Source organism: Dromiciops gliroides, chromosome 4 (genome assembly GCF_019393635.1).
Source record: "Dromiciops gliroides isolate mDroGli1 chromosome 4, mDroGli1.pri, whole genome shotgun sequence".
NCBI lineage: Eukaryota > Metazoa > Chordata > Mammalia > Microbiotheria > Microbiotheriidae > Dromiciops > Dromiciops gliroides.
In genome coordinates this window covers 412,035,448-412,055,493 of record NC_057864.1, presented here as the reverse complement: position 1 = coordinate 412,055,493, position 20,046 = coordinate 412,035,448, and the positions used below count along the sequence as shown (strand labels likewise).

The following is a 20,046-nucleotide window of genomic DNA, read 5'->3' as shown; positions in this document are numbered from 1 at the left end:
TAGGGCTTTCCTTTGCTCTTTTTTTTTTTTTTCCAAAAATCCCATGTTTATTCTTGGTTTGAGACTTCAGTTCTGTCTGGTGTTCTCAACTCCACATTGATTCCTCTGGCCCTTACCTGTAGTTAGCAGTGGGCATGATTTCTTCTCCCATGACTCTTGGTCCTTTCCCTAGTGATCCCAGCCTGACCTTTCCCACCTATTCTGCCATCCCACCAAGATGGCTTCTTCCCAATGGAGTTGAGTCCCAGTACCCTCCAGATCTGTGGCTGCTGGGCAGAAAATCTCTGAGTCCTAGCATAATGGCTGGCAATAGTAGTCACTTAATAAGTGAAAACTATCTTCTCACCAGCCCAAAGTGCTGCTGACAGGTCCAGGGTGTTGATCAGTCAGCCTCATAGAAGAATGTCTTAGGAAGTGATTTTTCATGACTCTTGTCTTTGGTATTAGCTCCTTACTTACCTAGAGTTTTTGTTTTTCCTAATTTAAGAAGCTTTTAGTTACTGGTCTCACGGAGCCTATTTTTGAGAGAATGCTCTGAGGTCTAACCCTCTTTTTATCCACTGAACATGCTGGATGAACGAGGACAGGTCCTTGCAAGGATTCATTGAAGAAACCGAAGCTATGTCATTTAGCCTAGAGCAGAAAAGACTGGGAGTGAGGGATGGGGAAGGGGGGGGGGGATTGACAGCTTTTTCTAAGGTTTTTTTTTTTTTTTGAGATTTTTTTGGGGGGGTGGGGCAATGAGAGTTAAATGACTTGCCCAGGGTCACATAGCTAGTAAGTGTCAAGTGTCTGAGGCCGGATTTGAACCCAGGTTCTCCTGAATCCAGGGCCAGTGCTTTATCCACTGTGTCACCTAGTGCCCCCCCCTTTTCTAGTATTTTAAAGCCAGTTCTGTTTTACCAGTGGGTAGAAACAACAGAGAGGCAGAGGCTCAATGGATGGGAAAAACAAAAACACCTTCCTAAGAATTAGATGGAATGTTTTATCTTGAGCTAGAGTGTTTCCTATCAGGGGAAGTCTTGGCCAGAGGCTGCATGACCACTTTGCAGGGCTCTTGTGCATGCTTCTGGTTAGGAGGCCCTTCCACTTGGAGATTTTTCTGATTGAGTAAGTTACTTGGAATCTTTCCTGAAATTTTTTACCTGTCATTTATTTTTTTTTGGTGGGGCAATTGGGGTTAAGTGACTTGCCCAGGGTCACACTATTTTTTTTTTAATGGTGTTAGGGCTATTTGTTTTTCTCTGGGCTTTTTGTTTTTATTTTTTTAATTTTAAATTATTTTTATTTTATTTTATTTTATTTTTGGTGAGGCAATTGGGGTTAAGTGACTTGCCCAGGGTCACACAGCTAGTAAGTGTTAAGTGTCTGAGGCTGGATTTGAACTCAGGTCCTCCTGACTCCAGGGCCAGTGCTCTATCCACTGCACCACCTAGCTGCCCCTTCTCTGGGCTTTTTAGAAGGAATGATTAGTAAATGTTAATGCGTTAGCCAAGTGATCTAAAGCATTGCATTTAGGTTCAACTAACATTTTTAATTTAAATTTTCATTATTATATATTACATATATACACACATCGTGTATATATATAACACAGACATCAACAAAAACAATCATTTCCACATTCAGAGAACAAGAGTATTAGTAGTTAGGCACTGTACTAAGCATTCCAACTTCATTCCACACAGTACTGAAACCAACCTACCTTTTAACTGTGCTAAACTCCAAGAAAGGGAAACTGAGATGTCAGGAGGGAGCCAGGTCTTGGTGAATTTCAGAAGGTGGATTCTCAGAACTACTCTAAAGCCCTGACCTCTCTCCAGCACATCTCCAGTCTCACATCTCCACACATCTCCAACTGCCCCACAAGACATCTTGAACTGGATGCCCCAAAGAGATCTTAAACTTATCATATCGCAGACCAAATTTATCTTTCTCCCCAAGTTGTCCTCTATTCCACACTTATTATTATTATTGATGGTCCTACCATCCTCCCTTTGTTGGGGCAGCTAGATGGAGAAATGGATAAAATGCTGGGCCTGGAGACAGGAAGACTTATCTTTGTGAGTTCAAATCTGCTCTCAGACACATACTAGCTGGGTGACCCTGGGCAAGTCACTTAATTCTGTTTGCCTCAGTTTCCTCATCTGTAAAAATGAGCTGGAGAAGTAAATGGCAAACCACTCTCCTGTCTGTGCCAAGAAAACTCCAAGTGGGATCATGAAGAGTTGGACATGACTGAACAACAACAATACTCCCAGTCACCCCATTTTATAACCTAGATATCACCCTGAACTCTTCCCTCTCTCTTACCCAATTTACACAGTCTAATCTCAAACCCTATAGTTTGTACTTGGGAACATCTCTCCTCAGATGCTGCTGCTGCCGCCGCCGGGCCCAGGTCCTTATCACCTATCCCTCCCCGAACGATCACAGTAGCTTCCAGTTGTTCTCTTTGCCTCCTGTGTTTTCCCACCTTATTTCATTGCCACTCATTTGTCCAATTGATCTTCCTAAAGCATAAATCTGATCATGTCACTTCCCAGTCCAGTCACATCCAGTGGGTCCTTGTTGTTTCTAGGATCAAATATAAAACTCCCTCTTTTATCTTTTCAAGCCTTCCAACCTTTTTAAAACCCACCCACTTTGTACTTTTCCAGTCTTCTTACCATACAACCCCCACTTCCCACCAGTCTGTGAACCAGTGACATTGACCTCTCCTTGCTGTTCCTTGAACAGTCTCATCTCCTGACTGCATTCCCACTATCGCTTGTGCCAAGAATTCTGTCCCTCTTGTCCAACTATTCCCTGACTTCCTTCAAGTCTCAGCTAAAATCCTACCTTCTGTAAGAAGTCTTTGCTGATTTCCCCTTAATGCCTATTATACTTTCTGTCTGGGATGAGCTTCTTATATATTGATATTTGCATGTTGTCTCCCTTATTAGACTGTGAGCTCCTTGGGAACAGGGATTGTCTTTTGCCATTGTTTGTTTCTTCAGGGCTTAACACAATTCCTGGCACATAGTAGGTGCTTCATTAATGCTTGCTGAATGACTGGCTAGTAAATGGGGTCATGCTACATTAAGGAAGGTTTTCCTTCTCCAACCTACTATGAACCTCATTTCTAGTTTCATGGCTTTTCACCAGAATAGGATCTCCATAGGAAGTTGGTAGCTAGAGGCCAGGAAATCAAAATCACAGTGAAACAGGAAAGTAAATGACATCCATCTTTGTGTCATTGGTTTAATTATTTTTTTTATTCTGAAGTTTTTGTATACTAAGTAAGACTAGCAGATCTATATACAAAGTAGTATAAGAAAGATTACACAGGAAGCTGCAAATCTTTGTTCCGTTGCTTTTCTTTTTATATGATAAATTCTGTGTTCACTGGCAAAGCTTCCTGGCTTGTCTTCCTTCTCACTTCTGTGCATTTTGAAAAATATTCCAGTAACCTTTTTTTCTTACCTTCTTTTTTGTTTTCTTTTTTTAATTTTGTGGGGCAGTGAAGGTTAAGTGACTTGCCCAGGGTCACATAGCTAGTAACTGTCACATGTCAGAGGCTGGATTTGAACTCAGGTCCTCCTCAGTCCAGGGCTAGCACTCTATCCACTGTGCCACCTAGCTGCCCCAAGAGGATTCTTAACCATGGAAATTTCACAATATGGCAAAACAGTTATACAATTCAAGGTAAGGTAAAAGTTAACATTATGCTTCCTTGATCCACAAGAATAGCCACTTGATCTTAGAGAATCTTTTCTCCTAAAACCACTCAATCTCTCTTTGACAAGGGTTCTTATTTAACCTTTTTTTGAGTCAGAAAACCTTTTCCAAAGTCTGGTGAAACCTCTGTGCCCTTTTCAGAAGAATGTTTTGTTTTGGTTTTTTTGGCAGGACAATGAGGCTTAAGTGACTCGCCCAGGGTCACACAGCTAGTAAGTGTCAAGTGTCTGAGATCAGATTTGAACTCAGGTCCTCCTGAATGGGGAGGGGGTGCTCTATCCATTGTGACACCTAGCTGCCCCCAGAATAATGTGGTTTTTTTGTTTGTTTTTTGTTTTTTTTTCTTTTTTTGGGGGGGGGGGCAGGGCAATGAGGGTTAAGTGACTTGCCCAGGGTCACACAGCTAGTTGTTTGGGTCTTTTTTTGCAGGGCACTGGGGGTTATGTGACTTGCCCAGGGTCACACAGCTAGTAAGTGTCAAGTGTCTGAGGTAGGATTTGAACTCGGGTCCTCCTGAATCCAGGGCCGGTGCTTTATCCACTGCACCATCCAGCTGCCCCCCAGAATAATGTTTTTAAATGTATAAAATACGTAGAATTACAGAGAAAACCCCATTATGTCAAAATGCAGTTATTAAGATATTAAAAACAAAACAACCAAACGCATTCAGGGATCTCAAGTTAAGTACTCCTGCTGTATGATGACTGAGCCCTTCAAGAATTCTATCCCCCCAACCCCCAACCCCACCACATCAAAGAGGTTTTCTTCTGATCCATATCCTAATCCCATAGTTGTGCCAGGCCCCTGAAAGGGTCTCTGGGGACCCAGAACACACTTTGAGAGTCATTGTTCCACTCTCTTCGAGGTACTGGGGAAAAGAGGCTACTCCTCTTGGGAAGGGTCCAGGGTCCCTGGTCCTTGCCTTTGTTGCTCCTGGGCTGATCTGAGAGGGGAACTGGACATTGTTTTGGAATTGATAGAGAAAGACTGATGATAAGGGTTACTCTTTCAGATTAAAATAAATGCTTTCTAAATATTTCTAAAAGAGGGGCTGAGTTTGGGAGGGGGAGAATGCAGCTTTTGCAGTCTGATAAGCAACTTAAATCTTTTGGTCTTAGATCTACTTGGAATTTTAAAAACTGAGCTATCCTGATATGATCTGGCATTTAAATGTTAATGTATTTTGGGATTATAGGGAGGATGGAGGGAGTCTTATCGGTCCTCAGCAAAATTGTGAAGTAGAATCCTCCCTCTCATTAGTTTGGACTTTCTTTTCTCTTCTTTCTTGCAAAACTCATCTGTCTTAAAGTCTATTTATAGGATGAGTTTAACTAATCAGCCAAATTGGGGATCTGCCAGATTTTCCCCAAAGAGTGAATAATACTGGGATTTCAAATATTGGGCATGTCCAGTAAGTTTTTTTTTTTTAAACTCTTTAATCAACATATTTGTGTTCTCTCCCCAAACCCTACCTCAGGAAAAGAAAAACAAAAGTTCTTGTAACAAATGCAAATTTCCATAGTGGCAATGTACAGAAATGTGTCACACAGGTAGTATGTGTCTTTCATAGTTGGTTATTGCATTCATCAGAGTTCTTAAATCTTTCAAAATTGTTTGTCTTTACAGTGTTGCTGTTATATTATCAATTATTCTCCTGGTTCTACTCATTTCACTCTGTAAAAGTTTGTCCAAGTCTTCTTGGGCTTCTCTGAAACTTTTCCCTTCATTGTAGTATTACACTATATTCATATATCATAATTTGTTCAGCCTTTTGTGTAAGCTTTTTGTGAGGTAAGAATCTTTATTAGTATCCCTCAAGTCACATTGTGCCTAAGGCTGGGCCAGAACTAAGTAAAGTCCTTAAACACATTCACCAAAATGGTGAACCATTCCATAATAGTTTGTACAAAGCCAGTGTGCTGTTGGAGGGTAAGGAATGACTTTGAAATTGGAAGATAGATATTGACCCTGAAAATGATCTTGTGGCCAATGAGTACAATTCATAGGATGGTCTTAGTTCACCTTTTGTGATGGGTGGCTTGGTTATTAAAATCTATGATGACCTCCGCCAGCTACGGGCATGAAGTGGTAGCTATAGATTTTTAAACATCACACGTATATTTGTAAATGTATCTATTTGTAAATGTATGTATGTGTGTGATAGTACATATGTACATATGTGTTTATGCACAGACACACATAATTATTACAATAATATACATAGAACAAAAAAAGAAACTAAATGATGCATAACTATAATGACTAATGATTGATCCCTCAGAAGAGATCAGAAGAGATGAGAAAATGAGTTTAGACGCTGCATATACTAAGAGATGTTACTTTATTTTCCCTCTCATTCTTTCTTTTTTTCTTTTTTTTTGCGGGGCAATGGGGGCTAAGTGACTTGCCCAGGGTCACACAGCTAGTAAGTGTCAAGTGTCTGAGGCTGGATTTGAACTCAGGTACTCCTGAATCCAAGGCCGGTGCTTTATCCACTGTGCCACCTAGCTGCCCCCCTTCTCATTCTTTATTATGAAATTTTTCATTGTAGAAATTTGCTCTGAAGGACTAGGTTCAAAATTCCAAGGCTACAACTTATAGCTTCAAAAAAGTAAAAATCTGAGATTATTCCAGGAAGCCTGAGTCACCTTTTAAAGGATATATAAATGTATTCTCTCTAAGAGGATCCTTGTCATGGACTACTATGACATTTCCATTGGGTCTTGGCATTGCCAATGTAAATAAGGAAGTGATTGGTCCAATGCAGAGAACAGAAGCATCTCTGTTTTGATTGCTTGATTTGGGTGGGGTGAGGGATGGTGCTGGAGAGCTCTATGGCGACTGTTCTATCACTTCGAGGCACTTCTGGTCTTTTTCCAGTAGAGTTCCTTCTGTATGTGCCCCACTTTTTCTACAAGGTTATAAGAGGCATGAGAGAAAATACTGTATTTAATTGCTTTTTTGGCCACCTGGCACAGAGCTCTAGACATCCATATTAGGTATTTTGTTGTTTTGTTTTTTTGCTGAGGCAATTGGGGTTGTGACTTACCCAGGGTCACACAGCTAGTAAGTGTTAAGTGTCTGACTTCGGATTTAAACTCAGGTCCTCCTGAATCCAGGGCTGGTGCTCTATCCACTGCGCCACCTAGCTGCCCCCAAAGTTATATTCTTGAAGAGTGGTTTTAAATGACAATAGTGTCAACTAAATCATATGGGGAGGGGTAAATGGGTAGAGTCAGCATTAATTCTACCTTAGTCATTATTCTTATGTACCATTACACCACCTCCTCATTTAAAAAAAAAATTTTTTTTGCAGGGCAATGGGGATTAAGTGACTTGCTCAGGGTCACACAGCTAGTGTCAAGTGTCTGAGGTTGGATTTGAACTCAGGTCCTCCTGAATCCAGGGCCAGTGACTTATCATCTGCGCCACCTAGCTGCCCCCATTATACTACTAAACCATCTGATTGTGAGGTGATGTGGGTAGAGTGGGTTAATGCTATAGGAGGTGGGAGTGCAAAAGTAGGTATGCTTGCTGGTATCCTGGTTCTAACTCAGCTTCTTTGAATTACAGTATTATCTCTGGGATATCTCTCACCCTTCCCCTCCCCCTCCCCCATGTCCTAAGGGCTAGCCTTCTTCTGTGTTGTGAGATTTATAAAAAGAATAGCTCTGGGAAAGGAGTTTCCAGTTCTCTATACAAACATTGAAATAACAATGAAAGATTATTTGTACTTTGGAAGAGTTCTGAATTTAAAGTCCGGGGACCTTTGTTCAAATCCTAGGCCTGCTTGCTTGCTTCTTGGGTGAATTTGGGCAAAATACTTCATCTCTCTGGGCCTCAATTTCCTTGTCTGTAAAGTGAGGGGAGTCAAATAAATATCTTCTAAAGTCTCCCAGTTTTAAATCTCGTCACCTTTATGGCAGTGATTTCCAACTTTTTTTTTTCGTTCCTTTGAACCCCTTTCAACAGGAAGAAAATGTTTCAAACTCCCAGAATACTTTAGTTTGTTACTCATAATATTCAATACAATAATGACAATGAAAACTTTTGCCCCAGAGTATTCAAATTAAAATGTATATTACTCTACAATTATAAAATATAACACTTTATTCTACCTATAGTTATGGAAATCCTAAGTATACAATTATAAAGTGCTAATTATAAAATAACGATGAATATTTCATATGGGATAACATTTAAAAATTAAAAGAAGTAATCTAGCAAGATTCCATGCCTATTACTTTGCAAGACTTCATGTTAAATTTCTTTATTGAAAAAATTTTATAAATTGTGGATAAGATTTAATGAAAGGAGTTGCAACTTAATCAAAATTTACTTTTGATGTTGGACATTTTTTTTATTTGAACAAAAATTTGCCATATTGGGCTCAACACCAAACACAGTCTTAAATCAGGTTCCTCAACAAATTTATTTTTGTATTTTGATTTTAAACAAGAATAAAGTGAAAATTCTTGTTCATACAAAGATGTGCCAGAAAATAATAGGGGAATTTATAAGCTCTCTTGCTGAAAGATGGCAATAAATAAACAAATAAATATGTGTGTGTGTGTGTGTGTGTGTGTGTGTGTGTATGTATACACACATACACACACACACACACACATAAAACACCTGGTTATAATTAAGAATATTTACATTTCTCCTGGCTACTAATGAGTACTGTATTAAATGATTGCTCAGTGTATTGCCTATATTGCTTCATTTTTAATAATTTTTATATGTAAACTAGTCTTTGTAAGGAAAAAATCTCTTCAGATCTGACTTTCTTCTCTTCCAAAGCTAGCACACTGACTGTATTCTCATAGAAACTCGACTGAATGATTGACCAGTGTTGCCAACTGCTTCATTTCGAAATTTGACAGATATAAGAATAACAATATAAGTGGAGGGAGGATGTTAGAAAATAGCCTTAATCCTGCCAATGAAAGGGAATATAAGGGCTCTTTTCTCCAGAACAAATGATGTTCTGCAGGAAAAAAAAAGTTTGTTTCACCCGATCTGTGATGGTTTCAAGATGTTTGATGGCTAGGCACGCCCAGCAATCATGTTTTTCAAACAGCCTAGCATTTGTGTGTAACATCTTGATTATATGATTACATAGCTCATGTGGTACCATTACAGGGTAACAGAGGGAAATAAGGGAGCTACTTTGGTGCCATGTACAAAATACAAAAGAAGGGTATGGGAATGTAGCTGACCATCTGTTGGGTTTTGTGCTGGACTGGTCAAACCCTTGTGGTGGTTTGGAAACAATTTGATAGGTTTAGAAACTTTGAGAACCTGTTGCATTCAGAATTCAATGTAATCATTGCACAAACACCAAAAATTGTCTATACGATCATGATGGTTTCAGATAATTGCAAACAAGCCTGTATTGCTTCAAACATGCTCGTTTCTTTGTCAGAGAAAAATATTTTTAACTTATTTGGCCAATTATTTACTGCTTAAGATACCATTGAGGGGCAGCTAGGTGGCTCAGTGGATAGAGCACCAGCCCTGGAGTTAGGAGGACCTGAGTTCAAATTTGACCTTGGATACTTGCCGCTTAATAGCTGTGAGGACCTGAGTTCAAATTTGACCTTGGATACTTGCCGCTTAATAGCTGTGTGACCCTGAGCAAGTCACTTAACCCTAATTGCCTCACCAAAAAATAAAATAAAATGAAATAAAAAGACACCATTGAAGACTTTTTAGCTCAACCCCCTTGGACCATTGTCCAAGGGAATCACTGCTATATCATAAGCACTGCAGGAGTTTAGGATAACATAAATGAGAGTAGTTTGCTTTATGAATGAGATAGGATTGAATCTGGATTCTGATAGTTCAGTAGCCCTTGGGGGAAATGGGGTTGTTAGAGGAAGGTACTTCAGGAGAGGGGAATCATCACATTGTCAAAGGCTCAAATTGGGGCATGATCATAGGTTGTTGAGAAGACAAGATATGAATGCCTGGGTAGAACAGAGCTTTCATGTTAGGACACAGTTATGGTGATAAGCTTGGCTGGTTAGGGTGAGGCCAGATTGTGGAAGAGCTTGAAAATCAGGCTAAGAAGTTTAGCCTTGAGTCTATAGGGAATGGGACTTGTTGCAGGCTTTCAGGCATAGAGGGTGGCATGAAGTAAGTAATATTTACTTGACAACAATTGATAATAATTTAGCCCTTTCTATTAAGGATCCTCCTGTTGAGGGTTAGGAACAGGACTTGTTCTCTATTACTTTGGAAACGAAAAATTCAAGATAATAATATGTTTATTTATGGAGCACTTTTCTCAAAGCCTAAGGAGTTCAAAGACTATAGAAACTCTTGTTCATTCCCAGACATACCTGAGAAAGATGGCAGACTACTTCAAAGGGAAGCAACTTTTGCTGCTAGTGGGAATTCGCCCAGGCTGGCCAAATGAAGTCTTTCTCCTTAGCAGAAAGTATCTGGAATCCAGAGGCAGAATATTACAAGGAGAAAGAGGATTGAACTAGAAGTTAGGAGACATGGGTATGCCACAAATGAACTGTGACCTTGGCTGAGTTACTCAAATTCTTCATCAGAACATAGGGTGGTTGGCTACATGTTCTTCCTAAAATATGGCGTCCTGCATTGATGAACACAGTACTGAGATGTGCCCTGACAGGGGGACAGTGGCTTTCCAAACATAGTGGACACTACTAGAAAAAAGAGCCATATGTACAAAAATATGGAGAGCAGTACTTTTTGTAGTAGCCTCACACTGGAAACCAAGTGCAGTGCCTATCTAGTAGTGTCTTGTCTACAAGAAATGATGAAATGGACGGTTTCAGAGGAAACTGGAAAAGACCTATGAAATGATGATGAGTAAAGGGAGCATAACTGCGAGGACAATTTATGTAATGATGATATAAAGGAAAAATCTTCAAAAGACTTGATGCTCTGATCTGTGCAATGGTAAACTTGGATTTCGGAGAACCAAAATATCCTACCCACCTCTTGCCAGAGAGGTAATGGGACTTAAAATGCAGAATCAGTTGCGTATTTTTGGACTTGGGCATTGTGGGAGTTTGTTTTACTGGACTACGCATATAATTGTCTTTTTGTTCCCTTGGGGATGAAGGTAGGAGGCAGAGATACCAAGTACTTGTAAAATAAAAACAAATAAACCATAGTGTGTAACACAGATATACATCAAAAAGAAAACTAGAAGAAATATGATACCTGGCATGTGTGGACACCACTGTCAGGTACTAAGAGTGATCTGTGGGCTCCTCTCTGGGAATAGTGTCTTAGCCCCAGTCCTACTTCATCCCTTAAAGCCCCTCACCAGATTTGGGGGTGGGGAGGGGGGAGCAAAAAATTCCATTTAAAAGCTGCTCCAGGGGCAGCTAGGTGGCACAGTGGATAAAGCGCCGGCCTTGGATTCAGGAGGATTTGAGTTCAAATCCAACCTCAGACACTTGACGCTAGCTGTGTGACCCTGGGCAAGTTACTTAACCCTCATTGCCCTGCCAAAAAAAAAAAAAGTAATTGGGGCAAAAATAAGCATTTCCCCTAGAATCTGTTCTCAGAATGGGTCATGCGGGCAACACCCAGGGTGCAGTATTTGGCCTAGCCTCTGTCTTGGGCTATGCCCCATTCTTCATTCTTTCTGCCATAAACAGCCCTTATAAAAAAAGCCAGGAAGGCCTCTGCGTCGTCTGTGCAGATTGCCCAGGAATCCTAGATAGTAACATAAACCAAACTGTGGTATTGCCAGTCTGTATTTGCTGAGGAAAATGACACTAATCAGCTTTATGGGAACAAGCATACTTATTATGGTAGCTTCCTGTCAGGGAGTTATTTCAGTAGGCCAAAGCAGCCCTGTAGAGTTGGAATGTCATGGGAGTTGGGGAGGTGGTTCATGTTTTATTTTTTTAGAACACCAGTCCCTCCCCAGGGAATGGTATCTTGATGCAGCAGAAGCCTCACACTGAGCTTTTGAGGATGAAACTTAAACCTGAATTCAATTCTTATCTATCTTTGCTTTACTCTTTCTTCTTAAAGCAAATTGGTAGGCTTGAATCTCTAACATTTTAAAAATTTCTGCTCCTGCAATCAGTGGAATAGAGAATTCCTCCCGGGCACTTTTTCCCCCTTCGTTGTTTATTTTTCATTGAAAAGATACATTTGTTTAAGATAAAGTTTTATCAGTTCCTGCTGAATCCTAAATTTTCTGATCATTTGGATAGGATCTGAATTGAAGTTTGCTTCCTTGGTGAACTTTTCCTTTATCCAATTAGTGGCATATATTAGGTTGTATCGGGATGTTTAAAATAAACTGTAAGCATACTTCATATAAACATTCTCATTGAGATAATTTCAAAATTATATATTTTGGATGTTAATTTCTCTCTCACCCCCAACCCCCAATAAAACATCCTTTTTATATCCCATTTATAACATTATCCTGTCTGAGGGGTAGGGGCTAAATGCAAAGCAAATCATCTTCGAGTATTTATAAGTCCTTAAGAACTACCAGTTTGGGCATTACACATCATACTTAGCTATTCATTAAAGTTGGTCCTCTGAGGGACTCCATTAACCATTATTAGGTTAACCAAGTCTGAAATACTCTATATGTATCATTTTGGTTTAGGTCAGGAACTGTGATCATGGTGTAGGGAAATCACTGGAAATTCCACAGGAGAAGTGTCAGACTCTTCTCCCTTGGGCAAAACTCCACCTGTGGGCCTGAACCAGATTCAAGTATAATTGTGAAATGTTTAACAAAATAAACTGAAATACAATGCAACATAGATAACAGGTAATTCATGGTTTTCTAAGTCAATATGAAGCCCACGGGGATCCATTTCTATTTGTTTGATGCCACCATGATACAGGAAGCCTTTCTGGATCTGAAGGTATGGTTAAGCAGTAAAGGAAACATGTGTCAACATATATGCAAGAGAAATCTGAAATAACAGAGGGACTGCCCTAGAAGTAAGGGGGACAAAGCCTTCAGTAGGCATGTGACTTGGGAGTAGTTACAGCAGAGGAGTCAGTGGTTCAGAGAGGTGGGAGAAGCAAGAGAGATCAGTGTCACAAAAACTAGAGGGTGGGCAGCTAGGTGGCGCAGTGGCTAGAGCACCGACCCTGGAGTTAGGAGGACCCGAGTTCAAATCCGGCCTCAGACACTTAATACTTACTAGCTGTGTGACCCTGGGCAAGTCACTTAACCCTAATTGCCTCACCAAAAAAAACCCAAACCACAAAAACCTAGAGGGAAGAGAGTCTTCAGAAGAGGAGGAGAGTGAACAGCAGTCTCAGTCTGCAGAGAGGTCAAGAAGGATGAAGCTGAAGAAAAGTCCATGAGGTTTGGCACTTAAGGAATCATTTGTAACATTGGAGAGAACAGTTTCAATGGAATGGTAAAGGTTGCAAGGCAAGGTGTCCTGACTTTAGAAGAAAGTAAGAAGAGAGGAAGTAGAGCCATTGCATGAATTGCTTTCTTGAGGAATTTAGCCACAAAAGGAAGGAAGGGAGAGAGATCTCAGGGGAAGGACATCACTGGAGAGAATCCGTCCATCAGTGAGACCACAGCTCCATGGAAGCATTGGCATGTGTCTAAGGTCCTGTGGAGCAGCTAAGGAAGTAGTCTCCACCCTTTGGAGAATTTGAGAGCCAGAAGATTCCTCGAAGGCCTTCTAATCCAACCCATTCATGAAATACATTTCCACCGTAATATACCTGAAAAGTTATCATTCAGCCTCTTTTTTAAGACCTCCAAGACAGGGAGCCTTAAAGCAGTCCCTTCCCCTTGGGGGCAGCTCCAATTTTTAGGTAGTTTTTCCCTATATCCACCCTCACTTGACCCCTTTGATGCCTATTGTTCCTCTTTCTGCCCTCTGGGGCCAGACAGAACAAATTTAATCTCCACATGCCAACTCTTTATGTCCTTATAGATGGTTATCATGTCTCCTTGAGTTTTCTTTTCTCCAGGATGAACACATAGATGATCCTAATGTCATCAATTCAAGGCCCTCCCTGTTCCATCCTGGTTGCTCTCCTGAATACTCTTCAGTTTGCCAGGGTCCTCGTTAAGCCATGGTACAACACTCCAAATGGGGTTTGCTGAGGGCATAGGACAGTGAAACTATCACCTCTGTATACTCTCTACTCTTTGATGCTTCAGACCAAGGTCACGTGAGCTTTTGGGGCGCCACATCTCTTCGTTGACTCATTCATTTCTATTCCACTAAAATCCCCAGATAGTTGTTTTCCAAATAACTGGTGTCTAATCATGCCTCTTCCATCTTATACTTACAAAGTTGGATTTTTAGGAAGCAAGGGCAAGATTTTACATCTGTTCCTATTGAATTTCATCTCATTTAATTCAACCCAATGACTTGAGCCTGTCAAGATCCTTTTAGAGTCTGTTTTCCACTGAGTTAACCCTTCCAGTGGTAGAATCCGTTTCATCTGTAAATTTGATGCATGCCTTTATTCAAGTCAGGCAGGGGAGCGTAGCGAAAGAGCATCAAACTTTAGGTTCTGGGTTCAGATCTATGCAGGTGACACTGGTTAAGTTTCTTAATTTCTTTGGGTCTCAGTTTCCTCAGGTCTAAAATGAAGGGATTAGACTAGGGGAACTAAAGTTCTTTGTACCTCTTAAGTCCCATGAGAAGGGAATGTTGTTCCTTTAGAAATGGATAGAATAGGTCTCTGGAAAATAAGGAGTAAAAGCACAAGGAAGGAGTAGGTAAGTTATGTCTTAGGAACAATATGTGAGTCTGACTTATAATGGAAGATTTGTGTGGGGGAGGAATGAAGCACATGTCAAACTGCAGGAGTTTGGTCTTCATTTTACAGGTAAATGCAAACTATTGAGGTGTTTTGTGAAGGAGAGCTCTTCATTCATTTATTATCTATCTATCTATTGATTTAATTTATTCATTCATTCATCCATCTAGCTATCTATTTATCTATTTATTTTGTGGGGCAATGAGGGTTAAGTGACTTGCCCAGGATCACACAGCTAGTAAGTGTCAAGTGTCTGAGGTCTGATTTGAACTCAGGTCCTCCTGAATCCAGGGCCAGTGCTCTATCCACTGTGCCACCCAGCTGCCCTCTGTGAAGTACAGTTCTAGAAGAAAGATTGTCTACCTGGGTAGCCAGTCCCATCAAGGCATCCAGAGTAGTAGCAATAGCTGTGGGCCTGGAGTCAAAAGATCTGGGATCAATTCCTTGTTTTTAACTTCTACTAACTTTTTTGCTTTGGTGTACCTTGAGGCCTTAGTGCCTCAAGTTTCTCATCTGCAAAAGAGTGTACCTGGTAATTTTTAGTACTACATAATCTTTATAGGATGGTTGTGAAGAATGTGCCTCGTAAAGAGTGTAAAATGTTATAAAAATGGGGCCTACTATTGTACTCTCCTAGCATTTTCCAGGACTTTGAGCCATTAATTATCTCCTTCCCATCTCCCTTCCCCCTATCAAAAACCTCACTGCTCATTTACTTACGTGAAAAACATGCTCAGGTCTCTGTCTTTAAAAACAGAGCCCTTTTCCTTGGTCCTGACAGCTACTTGATCGACATCCCTTTCTTTTTATTGCCAATCTTCTCAAATAGTCTGCAGTTATCACCTCACTGCCCTCTTAAAGTCCTTTCCCTACAAAATCTAATTTGGAGAAGGGATCTCAGAGACACCTAGTCCAAACTGAATCTGAACAAGAAGGCCCAGTGCTTCAAATACAAGTGAGCAGCCAACCTTTGCTTGAAGACCTCTACTGAGCTGGAAGCTCACTACCCTCCTGGGCAGCCCACTCCAGTTTTGGAGAACAGATTATATCACACCTAAATCGGCCTCTTTATAGCTCTTGATTGCTTTTGGTTCTGCTCACCAAGGCTTAGGAAAACCAAGAGTACTTCCTCTTACATGGGACATCCTCTTGTTGTATGGATCTTGAAGACTCAGATGATCACCAGTGATCTCATAGTCAGCAAATTCTATTGATCTTTTCTCAGTCCTGGTCATTGCCCTTCAGCATCTGATGCTGTCAACCACACCTTTTTCTTGAAACTCTACTCCTATATAGCTTATGACACAAGCTTCTTGACAGTGAAGGACTGATTCTTTTTTCTCCCTTTCTATGTGCAGTACCTGACATATATAGTAAGTGCTTAATAAATGTCTTGATTGTTTCCACAAACTTAACTGATTTGCCCCCTAACCCCCTTCTGTCTCTTTATCTTTTAGGTGATGTCGTTATCACTTAAATGTAGATGTCCTCTAAGGTTCTAGACCCTTTGGGTATCTCCTTCAATAGCTTATGATTACTTCCTATTTTTTTTTTTCATTTTTTTCAGTTTTTTTTTTTTAGTGAGGCAATTGGGGTTAAGTGACTTGCCCAGGGTCACACAGCTAGTAAGTGTCAAGTGTCTGAGGCTGGATTTGAACTCAGGTCCTCCTGAATCCAGGACTGGTGCTCTAGCCACTGTGCCACCCAGCTGCCCCTCCCTTATTTTCTTAATGAGAGGACTGACTAGATCAATCTCTAAGGTCCCTTCTTGCTCTTAAAAAAATCCAATTCTATCCCTCCTAACTCATATCTTTCCTTGCAAATCTCTTTCCTACCTCAGTCTTCTGAATCCGGATCCCAGATAAATCTTCCTTAAATATCACTTCTGAAAAACCTTGGCTTGGTATTCTAGACCCTTCAAACCCTGGTCTTTCCCAGGCCGACCTAGCTCCAGGGAACTGGAATTCGCCAACAAAAACCCTATGTTCGAACACATTTGGACTTCTAGCCCTCCTTAGCATGTGAACTGAGATTTAAAATACCTTTTCACTCTTTGTTCCTACTGTTTTCTTCCTGCCTTTCTGACCCACAATCTTCACCTATTGAAATTCTCCCTTTCCTTTTAGGGTCCAGCCCTTGTCCTTTTTTTTTTTTTTTAAAGTGAGGCAGTTGGGGTTAAGTGACTTGCCCAGGGTCACACAGCTAGTAAGTGTTAAGTGTCTGAGGCCAGATTTGAACCCAGGTACTCCTGACTCCAGGGCTGGTGCTTTATCCACTGCGCCACCTAGGTGCCCCCCAGCCCTTGTCCATTTTTGATCACCCTGGGGAGTGTGGATTCCTCCTCTATACTTTTTAGTTCTTTGTATCTCTCATCTTTCATGGTGCTTTACTTGATTGTCTTGTAATAGAGATACTAATAAAGGAAGCCTCCCTAAGCATCTAACACCTAGTACTGACATCTACCTGTGTGCAAGAAACCCTAATGAATATTTGTTATGAAACCAAAAGAAAATGAATCTGTATCGATGGCACCATCAATATTTTACCTTGTGTTGCTTTCTCCCTCTTCCTTTCTCCTCATGAAAAGAAAAGGCAGGTTTATGACAAGCAGGTATTATTGGGCTGGCTTTCTGGAATGTGCTTTTTAAGTCTATTGAAGACCTAGCAAGAGGGAACTCTACCTCTCTAATGAAGGCAAGAAGGGCTTAGCTGCACAGTTGCCCAGAATTCCAATATTAATCCTCAGACATGAAATGAAACAATAACCCCCCTATACCTTTAACCTTCTCTATCTACCCTGGTCTCATCTTAAGCCATCTCACATAGTCCCAAAGAATGAAGCTAGCTTTAAGGTTTCTTCCCAGAGGTTTCCTGATTTCCAAAGGTTAGGAAGTGGCTGTAGTCTTTCTGTCTATGCTTTAATTAATAACCATGTGCTTGTAGCATCTGATTGAGAAAATATCCCACTGTCGGGTTTTAATCTGAGGTGTGAACAGGGAGCCTTGAGGCCTTGTCTCTCCTGGTGATAATAGTAGTAATAATAAATAATGATATAGTGTTTCCTTACTTAAAAAGTGCCTTTCATCTAAAGATCTCAGAGCACTTTATAGGCATGAGCTCATTTGTTCTCACAACACCCTGATAATATGAGAAGGTGATCTTCTCATTCTTATTCTCTCTGGGGAAACTGAAGTGTGGAAGTGGCAGAAGAGGGTCTGGTGCCTCAGTACATATGACCTCACTCCCTGGCTGGTTTCATTCCCATGATGCTGTACAGTTTTGTTCTCATCGGAATGACTGTCCTTATATCTGGCCCATTTTGTGGTTCTAAGGATCAGGAAGCTGACAGATCGAGTTCTTGTAAGACCAGAGCAGAGTACCCTGTCCTGGCTGGTGCCCCACAGAACTACACCATCTAGTCCAACCCAGACCTAACTAAGGAGAGGGAACCGATTCCCAAGACAGCCCATTCTGCCTTTTCAGTAACTCTAATGGCAAGGAAGTTTTTCTTTATATATGATGCCCGGCATTTATGTAGTGCTTTAATAAAAACGCTTCACAAATATTATCACATTCGATCTGCACAACAATCCTGGGAGGTGTAGATGCTATTATCGGCCTTATTCTAAAGATGGGGAAACTGAGGCAACCCTGAACTTCCCCAGAGCCACATAGCTGGTAAGTCTCTGAGGCTGGATTTGAACTCTGGTATTCCTGATCCAGTACTCATCTACTTTCCTATCAAGTCCCTCTTTGCAGATTATACTCATTGCTCTTGGTTCTGCTTTCTGGATCCAAGAAGAACAAGGTAATCTCTCCTTTCTTTCTTTCTTTCTTTCTTTCTTTCTTTCTTTCTTTCTTTCTTTCTTTCTTTCTTTCTTTCTTTCTTTCTTTCTTTCTTTCTTTCTTTCTTTCTTTCTTTCTTTCTTTCTTTCTTTCTTTCTTTCTTTCTTTCTTTCTTTCTTTCTTTCTTTCTTTCTTTCTTTCTTTCTTTCTTTCTTTCTCTTTCTTTCTCTTTCTTTCTCTTTCTTTTTCTTTCTTTCTTTCTTTCTCTTTCTTTCTTTCTTTCTTTCTTTCTCTTTCTTTCTTTCTTTCTTTCTTTCTCTTTCTTTCTTTCTTTCTTTCTTTCTCTTTCTTTCTTTCTTTCTTTCTTTCTTTCTTTCTTTCTTTCTTTCTTTCTTTCTTTCTTTCTTTCTTTCTTTCTTTCTTTCTTTCTTTCTTTCTTTCTTTCTTTCTTTCTTTCTTTCTTTCTTTCTTTCTTTCTTTCTTTCTTTCTTTCTCTTTCTTCCTTCCTTCCTTCCTTCCGGCAATTGGGGTTAAGTGACTTGCCCAGGGTCACACAGCTAGTAAGTGTTAAGTGTCCGAGGCCGGATTTGAATTCAGGTCCTCCTGACTCCAGGGCCAGTGCTCCATCCACTGCGCCACCTAGCTGCCCCGGTAATCTCTCTTTTCACAAAATAGCCCTTCAAATACTGAAGATAGTTATCCTAGTCTCCCTAAGGCTCCTCTTTTGGGCTAAACATCTACATTTCATTCCATTTTTCCTCATGTGGATAAGTTTAATGCTTTGCTATCCTGATAGTTGACCAGTGTTCTTCCTAAAGTATGGTGTCCAGGTCTGAGCACAGTACTCTTCAGATGCAGCCTGACTAGGGTACAATGGTGCATCCATCTTCCTAGTTCTGGACATGACCTCTCAAAGTCCCCTGAATTAGCCTTCTTGATTACAGTGACACCTGCTTTTCATATTGAGCTTGCAGTCTGCTAAAACTCACCCATGTTGCTTTGGTGTTTGTACCCATGGTGCCTTGCACACAGGCAAGTTTAATAAATGTTTCTTAAATTGAATTATCAATTGCCTGTGGTCCGATCTTGGAAGAACAGGGGAGTAAATAGATGCAGGCAAAATTCTCTGTAGAAGAAAAAAACTTAAATATTTAAATCAAAATCAGAGTTCTGAGTGCATAAATTCTGAAAGGGATTGATTTTTTTTTTTTAATCTGAGCTGTCCAAAGACTGGTTGTGTTTTAGAGATGAAGCTAGGAACCTCTGTGGAATATCAATGGGCATTTGTTTTGGGGTGGCTCAGGCAACCAAGGGGAGAGCTGGCCATTGTAGGGAGAAACCAAAGCCCTTTTAAGATTAAGTTGTGTCTCCAAATCATCCACTTGGGCCAGAGAAGGTCTTTGCTGTGGGAATGCTCTTGGATATGAGGTTGGCTGATCTTTTTTTTTTAAACTTACATTTCCTTTCACCTTTAAATTAATAGCAGCTCAGCTGTGCAATAAATCTGAATCTGACGTGAGTGGTGGGCATTCTCTCCTTTTCTCTCCAAGATGTGTCAGTATATTCTCTGCAGTGTATCATTGTGTCCTGACTCCCTCACCCAGCAAGTTCCTTTAAAGCTCAGCTCCAGCCACTGCCTTCTCTTCTCTCAATGACCTTCCTCTCCCATACCCCCCCTCCCCCACCTCATATACTCCTTGGTTTTGCATCTCTCTGATGCATTTAACTATTGTATATGATAATTATCACTATGTGTCAGAGCCCTCTACTAGA

At 40.6% G+C, this 20,046-nt stretch overlaps 1 protein-coding gene across 1 annotated transcript in view; it reads left to right on the top strand.

Annotated features, from left to right (window-relative positions):
• The first annotated feature begins 19,588 nt into the window (after positions 1–19,588).
• Positions 19,589–20,046, top strand: part of FRMD1 (FERM domain containing 1) — a 70,644-nt gene continuing 70,186 nt past the window's right edge. Inside the window, exon 1 of the mRNA XM_044000111.1 lies at positions 19,589–19,701. The gene's annotated coding sequence lies outside the window, so the exon portion shown is untranslated. The remainder of the gene's footprint in view (positions 19,702–20,046) is intronic.